Raw genomic sequence first — 12,063 nt, 5'->3', positions numbered from 1 at the left:
CAAAGGAAAAGATAGGCCGGCCCCGTGGCGTAGCGGTTAAGTGTACGCGCTCTGCTGTTGGCCGCCTGGGTTCAGACCCCGGGCACGCACTGACACGCCGTTTGTCAAGCCTTGCTGTGGTGGCATCCCGTGTAAAGTAGAGGAAGATGGACACGGATGTTAGCTCAGGGCCGATCTTCCTCAGCAAAAGGAGGAGGATTTGCAATAGATGTTAGCTCAGGGCTAGTCTTCCTCACACACAAAAAAACAAAAACCAAGGAAAAGAGCCTTGCTGACTTGTGGTATTATTTATCTGCTCCCTTGCCTGACAACAAAAGCCTCAGAGCCTAGGATACCCGAAGTTGCCTCATAGATTTTTGGCCTCTAATTTTCTTCTCAATGCACATTTTAACACTTTGGGTGACTCAGACTTAAAAGTATGTCTGATTTTAAAACACCAGCTCATTGCTTGGGGAAAGCCAGGAAAACATTAGACCAATGGAAAAAGATATTTTACTCTTAACTAGACTTTAATGTTGTATTTTTTAGCTCCAGGGAGGAGATGGTGCCATTCATCCACATGTGCCATCTTACATGCCTATTGACTTGTACTTGGCAATATTGTGATAATTACATGTATATGTCCATATACCTGATTAAATTGTGTCTTACTGAATAACATGTTAGATGGGATTTGGTAATTCTCTCCAGGCTGTAGAAAGTGGTTTAGCTAGTTAAAACTTGATTGCCTTCCCATCGCCCCCCCCTCCCATCTCTTTTTCTCATGCGTACATTGTTTCAGGTTAGCAATAAAGTTGAATTACTGAGGAACACCCTGATCGCATTTTCCAAAGGACAGAAAAACAAAACATAATAAGGAAGAAAGTATTTCAAGCAGGAAATGCCTACTGCAGCTCTATTCAGAGCAGTGTCTATGATGGATGGACTCTGCTAGTCCAGCCCAGGATGGGCTAGTTCTGGGCTCAGTTTAGGGTAACGCAAAATTAGGCTACCCAGTATGGTTTTTTTAGATAAAAAGAGCTTCACTTATAGATGTAGGAATAGAAGACTGTGAGAAGTAAGCCAGGAGAACCAGGTTTCTGGAGGGACACAGGTTTGTACAGGGATAGTTGTAGTCCATTTCCACTAGATGGTGGCCATGCTCTGAAAGCTTCTCTTGAACTTGAGTCAGTGGTTGAAGACAAGATAGGCCACTTCATGTCCATCAGGAAATGGGTAGTATCTCTTATTGACCAGGGGCCTACGGTCCAAAGACAGAGTCCAGGTATTATAGGAATTAGAGAATTTATAAAGATAACTCATTGGAAGCAGAGAAATACAAAGACAAGGAATAAATTTCCAATCTGTAATAGATGCCAAAGAAACCCAACTGCAACTCTGGATGGTCAAAGAATCTGAAACTTTCCATCAAAATATGAGTGGACCAGAGGCAAACCATAAAGAGCTAGGGGCAAAGATTGTAAGTGGATCAATGATGTGATGTGTGGAAAATTGCCTCTGACTAGAGGCCGCTAAATAAAACAGGATTTGGTGTTATTTCCAGGCTGGACCTCGGGGTACCCAAGGGACCACCTGTTGACAGAGGAACTGATTTGGAGAGACGGTGAAAGCAACCATCTTTCTGACTCTGAGAGCTTGTAAGGAGAAGTTGAAGAGTGGTGGAAAGAGGAGTAAATTTAGCTAGTAGACCTGGGTTATATGACACTGGGAAAGGCAGTTAACCTCCAGAGATGTCATCTATTAACTAAAAGTTATAATGCTTGTTCTGTAACCTTCTCATATGGTTTATAAAAATCAAATTGGCAAACATAAGTATATGATAAAATGTTATTCAGGGGCCGGCCCCATGGCTTAGCAGTTGAGTGCGCGTGCTCGGCTACTGGCGGCCCAGGTTCGGATCCCGGGCACGCACCGACACACTGCTTCTCCGGCCATGCTGAGGCCGCGTCCCACATACAGCAACTAGCAGGATGTGCAGCTATGACCTACAACTATCTACTGGGGCTTTGGGGGAAAAATAAATAAATAAAAATTTAAAAAAAAATGTTATTCAAATTTCCAGTATTATCTTTTGCAATATGGTAATTAAATGCAGGTTGAATTGAAACTTATTTTTAGAAACTACATTATTCTTTCTTTTGCTTGGCTATCTCCTCTAATACTTGAGACATTCTATGAGTTTTGGATTTGAGCAATAGCTTACATCTTGCCTTCTTGAACACTTGTAAGATAGCCTTTGCTCTCCTCTTCTCCCACAAATCCATCAAATGTTTGAAAAATATTAGGATTGGAGCAGTCTGCTAGCAATTAGGTCTAATTAATGCATAAATCTAGAACCATAAAGTAATATATATTTGATATAGAAACAAAAGGGATGGAAGCCCCTCTTCTTAGATTTCAAGGCCCATCACAGTTAGCTAAATGGTCTGGATTCCCACTATCCCCACAGATAATCTCACTGACACCTACTAGCTCTGCCTATTCAGAAGGTGAATCCTCAAATTTGACCATGTTTTCAGACTTTTGCCTATTATTTCTCTTTTTTTTCCTTACCTCACAGTGTTGCCATGAAGTTCAAACGAGCAATTTATGTGGGCATGCTTTGTAAGCCAGAAAATGCTATACAAATGTAAAGAAAAAGTTAAATTTAACTTTAGAAGATACAGGTTTAAGATCCATTCCTGCCACATGCTGACTATTTGACTTTAGGGAGATCTCTTTACCTCTATGGATCTCAATTTCTTTGCTGGGAAGATGCAGCTCATAATTTCTGTCCTGCCAACCACACAAATGTGGAAGGTGATTTTTGTCATTATTATTGTATGACTTTTCCTTCCTGTTAGGAGATACCTATTTACTGTGAGTGTTGTGTATTGTTCTGATTGCATTTATTCACCCATTCATTTATTTATTCATTTGAGAAGCATTTATTATTTGAAAATACTAATATAAATAAATGACATGGATTTATTCAAAATCACTTATTAAAATAATTAGTATTATATTATATAAAATGTAATGTTCAGTAAAATAAACTTTATAGTATATTCCTCAAAATATATTTACTTGATAATCTAAAGAAACTTTTCCTACGTTTTAATCCTATCAGATAATTGCATGAGATTTGGCACCAGATAACAGCTCTACAAATTTTAGCATTTGCTTTTAATAGAAACACTCATTCAATTTTTCCCAGTGGATCTTTCATTCTTAAGGACATTTACATAAACATTTCTGGCATTTTATATTTCACTATGGTACCCACTTCGTATATAATTACTATTATTAGGATCCTACTATGAATAAATTGTTATTATTTTTTCAAAAGCATTTGAAGTTTCTTTCATTTTCTTTGTCTTCTTCCAAAATAATTTTCATCTTACCCATGATTATTGTGTATAACCTGACTATGATGGTCAAATATAATATCTTACTAATTAATATGTGATGTATTCTTTGTGTGAAGTTCACAATCTCCTCTGATAGAACTGGTTTATTACCTTTTCTATCTCTAACACCTACAGTCATTTATGATTTTGTGATATATGCAAATTAGCAGAATGATATATTAATTTTGGGGGTAAAAGCTTAATTCATTGTATAATTAGAATTAATCTTTTGGTTCACAGAATCTTATTTAAAAAAAGGTAGATAGACTCATGCCTTTCGTTATTCAAAAATAATTAACACTGAAATGTTTCAGATTAGCTAACATTAAAAATATTTTCATTAAGTAATATACCCTTTCCCTGTATGTGAATATGATATCATCTCATGTATTCCTGATAGAATATCTCAAGTAGCCATAATCTACCTTACCTTTCTTACTTGATTACTCATGGATTTATCATTTGAAGTTTGAATATTAAGAAAAGCTACAGCCCCATCTGCTAAAGGATAGAATCTGTTGCCCAAATAAGAGACTATAATAATACATAGTAATAGAGAGCTTACTGATACTGTCTTCTACATCTCTAGTCACTAAGTGGTGATAAATCATCCAAACCCACCCTTATCTGTTCATCCACATACAATATATGATGTAAAGATTTATTCGAGGTAGCTTTGATTTATAGAATGGCAATCTAACACACACACACAAGTACAACTGATACTTCCCTTCTTTACTGCTCTGCAGCTAATTTTTTTAATGTGTTGGGAAAAGACTTGCCTTTCATCTCCTTTGGGTTTTTTAGTCCAAAGTCATGCCTAATTAATAACTCAAACAAAACAAAACACAACAAAACAAAATCTCCTTCCTCCTCTTTTCGGTAAAACTTGAATTGTTTCGTTTTATGTAGAAACTCAGCAGAATGATTACCTACGTTCATGCTACTTTTAGTACTGTGAAAATCCCAAGTGGCATAGAGAATTGATAGATATCTTTAATACTGAAATCAATTAACCCACAAGTTTTTATTGATTTCAATGGCTCCTAAGTGCTATGTGGGATCACCAAGAAAGACAAGGCATCATCTCTGACATTTAGCCGTTGGAGAACTAAGACCAGCACGTGTGAAACAAATTAGAGATTTTTCCTTGACCATCTTCCTAAGTCTGAAAAATTTTCACCTTAGTTTTTTGTCCATCTTGATCAGTCATGAAAATACATAAATATATAAATTTTATATCTTTGTTTCTACTTAGGTTATTTATCATCTATCTATCTATATCTATCTATCTATCTATCTAATCTATTTGTCTATCTATCTATCTACAGTGTTGGCTGAGCAACCAGGTGGGTTACAGAGATGACCCTTCCATACTCTCACTCTTAGTTATCCCTTAGATTTACATACATCACTTCAGCCATACCAAAATTTGCTCATATTCTGGCCACACACTATGCTCTCTCAGGCTTTTGAACTTTCATATGGTATCTCTAACTAAAATATACTGTCTTTTCAAAGTTTCCTGGAAAGTTCCAACTACTTATTCATTAGGTCCCCAAATTTAAACATCCCCTTTCTAGGAGGCATTCTCTGACACTGTCTCCTCAAACCCTTAGGCTGGTGAACCCCAATAATGAATCTTAGTCCACAATTAAGGTATACTATAAATATGCATTTCTTTAAATAACTCAGTTTATTTTCTATTTTTAATCCCCAGTCTGAAGTGGAAGTGAAAATTTAGTTTTAGTCAATTTGACCCTTCCCCCTTTCTTTGAAGAGGTGTTCTTCATCATCATCACCATTGAGCACATCCTTAATCCTCATAACAACCGTGGAGGTAGATATTAGTATTTTCTGTATTTTACAGATGAGAAATATAAATTACAGAGAGTTAAATAGTTTTCATTTGGTTGGGTTGCAAACCCAGACACTCCGAATTTAGAGATGCATGTAATCACTCTGTTATACTGCATATTGCCAAGGCATCAACGTAGCAGTGTAGTGTGTGACTGATATTTAATGTTATCTCTCTACACAGATATGCACTGAATAATCCAGCATGCCATCTGGTCCTGATCAATCATCTTCAGAGGGCACCAAGAGATGTCTCTCACTATTATCTAAAGGTTCACTTTAGGTTCAGCAGTTCTCTCTATTTTCGTGATCTTCCTGGGCACACAGGAATATGTCTGCTTCAGCATCACAGTGGAGTGAGGAAATCACTGTGACTCTTACATTATGCCTGTCTAGAACCAGTGAAGAGTCATGTCGTCTCTCTTAGATCCAGTTGGGCTCTACCTCGGAAGAGAGGAGCTGCTCCTGGATCCAACATATTTACTTGGGATTTTGTCCTATGAACTAGCTTACAGGGTACCTTTCTCTGGGACTCAGCAATGTCTACTTGTTTATGAATTCCCCTGCACTCTTCTCTTTCCCCACATCTAAGGAATCACTTCTTGTCTGGCAGGAGGAGGACTTGTTCTTTCTCATGATGCTTTCTTTTGAATCTTTTTTTATGGGCCAAGAGTCCTTTCTGTTCCTCAGGGCCTGGATATATGACACTCAAAGGACAGGAAAATCTGCCTTTTTCTCTGCTTTCTGCAGCAGCATCCTGTCTTTAAGGCAATGAGAACAGACCTGCCCAGCTGCCTGCATGTGAGGAAGGGCAACATGCGGAAGGGAACTCCGCCACATCCAAGATATTATCCTCCACTGACTTGTATTTCTCTGCTATTAGATTCCAAAGCAGCCTGTACCTGCCCTACCACAAGTGTCACGATTTATTTTAGGTAACATGCTGCCTGTCTTCCTTATTGTATTCTAAGCGTGGTTAAGGCAGAGGCAGTACCTTTATTTTCACTACTTGGCATGTAGTAAGCTCTTAACAATAATAAGTAAAGAAATAAATCAGCTAAGCAGACCACCATTGAAGCCTTTAGCCTAGCTTAATATAAGATCATTATACGATTTGAAAAAACAAAGTGCCTATTTCAAATTGGATGCACTAATTCAACTTGTAATCATAACCTTGGTCTTTGGCTTTGGTCCCTGTCTTTATTCGAGTCCAGGATGATTTCTTCTCACTCTAAATGATGTCCAATGGAATGGAGTGAGAAGCCCTATACACCAATGTTGTTGTGAAAACTGCAAAAACTCTTGGCATGAACGCTTTGTTCAAACTCCTGGACTAAAAGACTTGCGCAGACTTAACATGGCTTCTAGCAGTCTAAGACCAGTCGCTGGGATAACCCAGCCTCCTTTGAAATTTCTGTCTGGAAAAGCTCAGGGCTGGCAAAAAAAATTTTACTATTTGTTCTTTCTCTCTCTCTTTGAGATGTATATGTATTCCTTACAACTCAGGAGTGTCTTTCTCAAAGACCTGAAAGCCATTCCCGTGAAATGTAATCCTCAGGAAGGATATGTCCTCTGTCTGCCAATCTCTGCAGGAGGATAGAATCCTAACTGCCATAATTGCTGGCAAGCTGACCCACTGGCATAATCACATTTACGCTGACTAACCTTTGTAATTTTTCACTTGAGTCCCCATTCGCACCTCCTCCCTACATCTTCATTCTGTCTTTAAAATGCCCAGTCACCTCTGTGCAAATCAAATCAAATCAAACTAAGCTCAGCTCTTTCCCCTACTGTCGGTAGTTATTGAATAAAATCTGTTTTCATAGCTTTAACTAATGTCTGGCTTTGTTTATCTCTGACAGTTATCACATCCATACCTATCCGTTATGTAGATTAGTAGATGGTCTTGATTTTCAAGAGGACTACAGAAAAGTTAGAAGAAAAGGTTCACAGAGTGATAGAAGTCAAGCACCAATTTTAAAGGAGAGTTGGGAAACCCACCATATTGGAAATAGTCCTAAAGCTCCTGCCCCATGTGGCCATGTGATGTGTGTGCCCCCTGAAGCACAGAATATATAGATAAATAATTTGCCGAGCAAATGCTAGGATGACTGCTTTTCTGTCAACTCCTGATTTCACAGGAATGCCAATAATAGCTAACATATACTGGTTGCTTACTCTGCATATCCCAGGTGCTGTGCTAAAACGCTTTGCATGCATGATCTCACTTAATCCTCCTAAAAACCCTACAGTGTAGGTGCTGTTGTCATCCCCACTTTACAGGAAGGAAACTGGGGAGCAGGAAAGGCAAGTGATTTTCCCAAAGTCATGCAGTTAGTAAGAGACTAAACCAATATTCAAATCAATTGTTTGACCTCAAATCCCATATACTTAATCACCAAGCCTTGCTGGATCCATTATATTACTGAGAAATACACAAGTACACAAATAACAATAATTCAGGGTAGCATATGGTACACATCATAGATATAGGAGGAAAAGACAACACTTGTTTAGAGAAGTTTTCAGTAACATAGTAAGATTAAAGAAGGGGAATTAACACTGTTTTTATTAGCCTTCTTATAAGTCTAGAAAAATTTACCATTTTTCTGGAGAACTTGAGCTTTCAGTTTAGGAATGCACTTAATTACCCCTATGTCCAATCAGTTATTGGTTGACATACTATATACATAATTTTCCCTCCTTTCTTTTCTTTCACCATTGCTTCCCCTGAATTGTTTTCATAGACTTGAGTAAATCTGTGAGCTGACTTTCAGTAAAGTCCACCACTTCATAAGAGAAACACAGGTAGATAATAAAGTAATCTTGAGTTGGGTGTTATAGTGATGCAGCCAGCCACGAATGTGGCTTTGGTTGGCTGGATTCACCACTCTGAGTGAGCCCTGAGCACTGGGAATCATTATCTTTATTCTCTCTTGACATTAACTGAAAAAAAATCCAAGTCAGACACTGTCTTTTAATCAGTCAGTGTCAAGAAGTGTTACACTCACTAAACGCTCCTTTGATTACTAGTCTTATTGCAAAAACTCAGGGAGACTTTGTCTCTTATCCACATCTGGTACATTCGAAAAGAGTGATTTTCAAAAGCACTTTTTAAGTCATATGGCCTCCAGACCTGGACAAAGATGTGCCAGGCCCCATTTCCTTACAGACTCAGTAGCTTTTTCTATGGAACTAAAGCCATTAACTGGTCCATCCTGCTTCAGAGATCATCAAAAAGTTCAAGTTAGCGTCTACCGAAATCAGCATCAGCAAATTGAGGAGGTTTGGAATTTGAGCTGGATTCCCCATATAAGGAATACATTTGTAAAGGCACTTACAGCCCTGATAATGATGATAGAGTGAGTTGATAGGCTAAGCGCTTGCCAAAGCAAAGATGAAGAGACTGTTTGCTGTAAACTCATTTCTGCAATAGTTTTCAAAGTTGACGTAGTGTTACAACTGGAAAGGGCCTTAGGAAATTCTCCAGTCAATAAGGAGGGTAAAGAAAAGCAAAGTGCTTCCATCAGATGCATTCTAGCAGCAGGGCATGAGGAAAGGTACTTCACTTTTCTGAACCTTAGTTTTCCTATCTACGAAATGACAATGTGTTCTTATCTTTTAATATTACTGTATTAAATTAGATAATATTCAACATTATACCTGGCATATGGTAAATGCTCAAAAAGTTTGAGCTACCTGCTTCAGTATCATCATCTTCCTTGTCACCATCATCTACATCGGGGCTCACCAAACTATAACCAGAAGGTCGTCTGGTCCATGACCTGTTTTTGTAAAGAACTTTTGTTGGAACACTGTCACACCTAATTGGTAACATATTGTCTATGACTGTTTTTGCCCTACAATAGCAGAGATGAATAGTTGTAGTAGAGACTTTTACAGAAAAAGTCTGCTTACCCTCATCAGTGGTTCTGAAGCCCCCGGGAAATGGTGGAAAGGCCAAGAAGAAAATTCTGGTTTCCACTCCTACCCTTGTCATATATTAGAGTTTTGCATATGGTTTTGTCATAGAAAAATTGAGGAAAGAGAAAGTGAAGGACTAAAAGTGAGCACACTAGACTGGTGATTTTTTTTTTTTTTCCTCTGAAGGGGAAAGACAAGCCCCTTTGAGTGCTGCTATGAAGATTCTTGTATAGCATCTTTTGGTGAGCATACATATGCATTTATATTGAGTGTGTAATTAGCAATAGATTTCTGGGTCAGAAGATAGGGTTTTGTGACAGAGATTTATGTAGTTATTTATTTTTTTTCTATTTGTCATTTTTCTATATTCTAATTGATTAGTTTGGGGTTGACAGTAGAATTAGGAATGATGTAAACGTGTTTGTTTTGGGGGAAGCTGGGGCTGGTTAATTGTTAGGAACTCTAAGTGGTGGTCAGGATAGTCCATTTACTACTTCTTATCCGTTGGACCTCTAGAACAGTGATATATCTGCCTCCTGAAGACCACTTAATTCATTTTACTTTGGTCCTCCACACATAGGTCGGCTTCAGTTCTTGTACTTCAACTATTAAAAGGCTGTTGCTCTAGAGAGTTACAGCATCTCTTGAGGAATCATACAATCAGCCAGCATCTTGATATTAATCTCTGAGTTTTTTTCTCCTTATATTAGTAAAGCAAAAGGGAAGAGACTTCAGAGAAACAGAAAAACTTTGTTTGCCCTTCCCCCATTATAGGACATTATCTCCTCCTCTGTGTGGAGAGATATTTTCATAATTATTTTGCATTTCTGTCTTCTCAGTTGTGTTATATATTAGAATATTTTTGTTAAGGGCTGGTGCAATTTTAGCCAAAGAGTAGTCTTAGGCCTATGTGGCTATGCATATAGACGAGGAAATCGAGAATTTCCATTAGTCTTTTGTACCCAAACATCCAGATAATTTAGGATTTAAGGTTATCAAGTGTCTGGTCCTAGCTTATTTGGAAATCTAAGATGAGACAAGACACTTCGGCAACAATAAGTTTGCACCTTTGTTCCATACATTAAGGTGAAGGAGGCTGAAATGTCAGGGAGTAGGAGAGATTTGTGTAAAATACCGAAGTATTGGCATTTATAAAACTTAGTGAAAATTTTTCTAGCTGTGTAAGGGCTGGGCAAAGATCCTGTCTCACTCCAATATTCTGAACATACAGTATACTCAATAAAATCATCTAAGATTTATCCAGTCAAATGTTATTGATAATAACATTTTAAAAAGAGGTGGAAAACACATAATCTATCTTGTTTGGTGATGGTAAATGGAGGCCAGACTATCTTCCCTCTCTGCTTTTATTGCATGAAATTTTGAAGCCATGACTACTGTCAGTCTTCTTTTAATAAGAGAAAATGATGGAAAAAATCAAATTGTTATCTGATCTCTGCAGTGAGTCAATGTGATTAAAAAAAGAAAAAAGGATTGTACTTGATTGGAAGAGTGGAGACATAACAACTAGATGCAAGGTATGCTTTTGGATTAGAAACTAGTATAGATAACAAGTTATAAAAAATATTTGCGGTCAACAGGGAAAAATAGAATGTGCTCTATGTTGTCACAAATGGCTGGATTTCATCGTTTCTTATGGCTGAGTAGTATTCCATTGTGTATATATACCACATCTTCTTTATCCATTTGTCCCTTGATGGGCACTTAGGTTGCTTCCAAGTCTTGGCTATTGTGAATAATGCTGCAATGAACACAGGGGTGCATGTACCTTTACAAATTGGTGTTTTCAAGTTCTTTGGATAAATACCCAACAGTGGAATAGCTGGATCATATGGTAGTTCTATCTTTGATTTTTTGAGGAATCTCCATACTGTTTTCCATAGGGGCTGCACCAGTTTGCACTCCCACCAGCAGTGTATGAGAGTTCCCTTCTCTCCACATCCTCTCCAACACATGTTGTTTCCTGTCTTGTTAATTATAGACATTTGTAAAAACATGGATGGACATTGAGGGTATAATGCAAAGCGAAATAAGTCAGAGGGAGAAGGTCAAATACCCTATGATTTCCTTCATTAAGTAGTAGATAGTAACAACAATAAACAAACACATAGGGACAGAGATTCGATTGGTGGTTACCAGAGGGGAAGGGGGGAGGGTGGAGGGTGAAAGGGATAATTCGGTACATGTGTGTGGTGATGGGTTGTAATTAGTATTTTGGTGGTTAACATGATGTAATCTATGCAGAAATAGAAGCACAATGATGTACACCTGAAATTTTTACAATGTTATAAACCAATGTTACTGCAATAAACAAAAAATTAAAAAATAAATAAATAAATAAATAAATAAAAGAATGTGCTCTAGATATCAAAGAGATAAAATTTTACTAAAATGGAAAAGTTGAAATTAATTGATGATAAAGGAGATTGGAAAACAGTATGTACAATATGACCTCACTTAAGTAAGAAAAAAAAATTATGTGTACATGAGCATGCTTACATAAAGAAAATCCAGAAAGATAAGAGCTGAAGATATTATCAGCAAGTGACCTTGGGCATGTGGAAAGGTAAAGTTTTATTATTATTTTTATTGTTCTTTAACACTTTTGTTTGTCTTTATTTTCAACATTTCTACAGTGTACAAGTTTGGATTGTGTTAATAAAAAGAGTTAAGTATAATCAAATACATAAGTAAATATTTAAGACATTCAGCGCCACAAACTATCTGATAGCTGATTAATGCAAATGGCTAATCTAATAACAACAGTATCAGTTAAAAACATTAATTAACATTGATTAAGTGTGCCAAGCACTGTGATAAGTTTTGTACAAACATTGGTTCTCATTAAATTGGTTCTCATTAAAGTCTCATC

Source organism: Ceratotherium simum, chromosome 4 (genome assembly GCF_057802395.1).
Source record: "Ceratotherium simum simum isolate JZ-2026a chromosome 4, ASM5780239v1, whole genome shotgun sequence".
NCBI classification, from domain to species: Eukaryota; Metazoa; Chordata; class Mammalia; order Perissodactyla; family Rhinocerotidae; genus Ceratotherium; species Ceratotherium simum.
The sequence above is the reverse complement of the archived record's forward strand: the minus strand, read 5'-3'. Positions refer to the sequence as shown.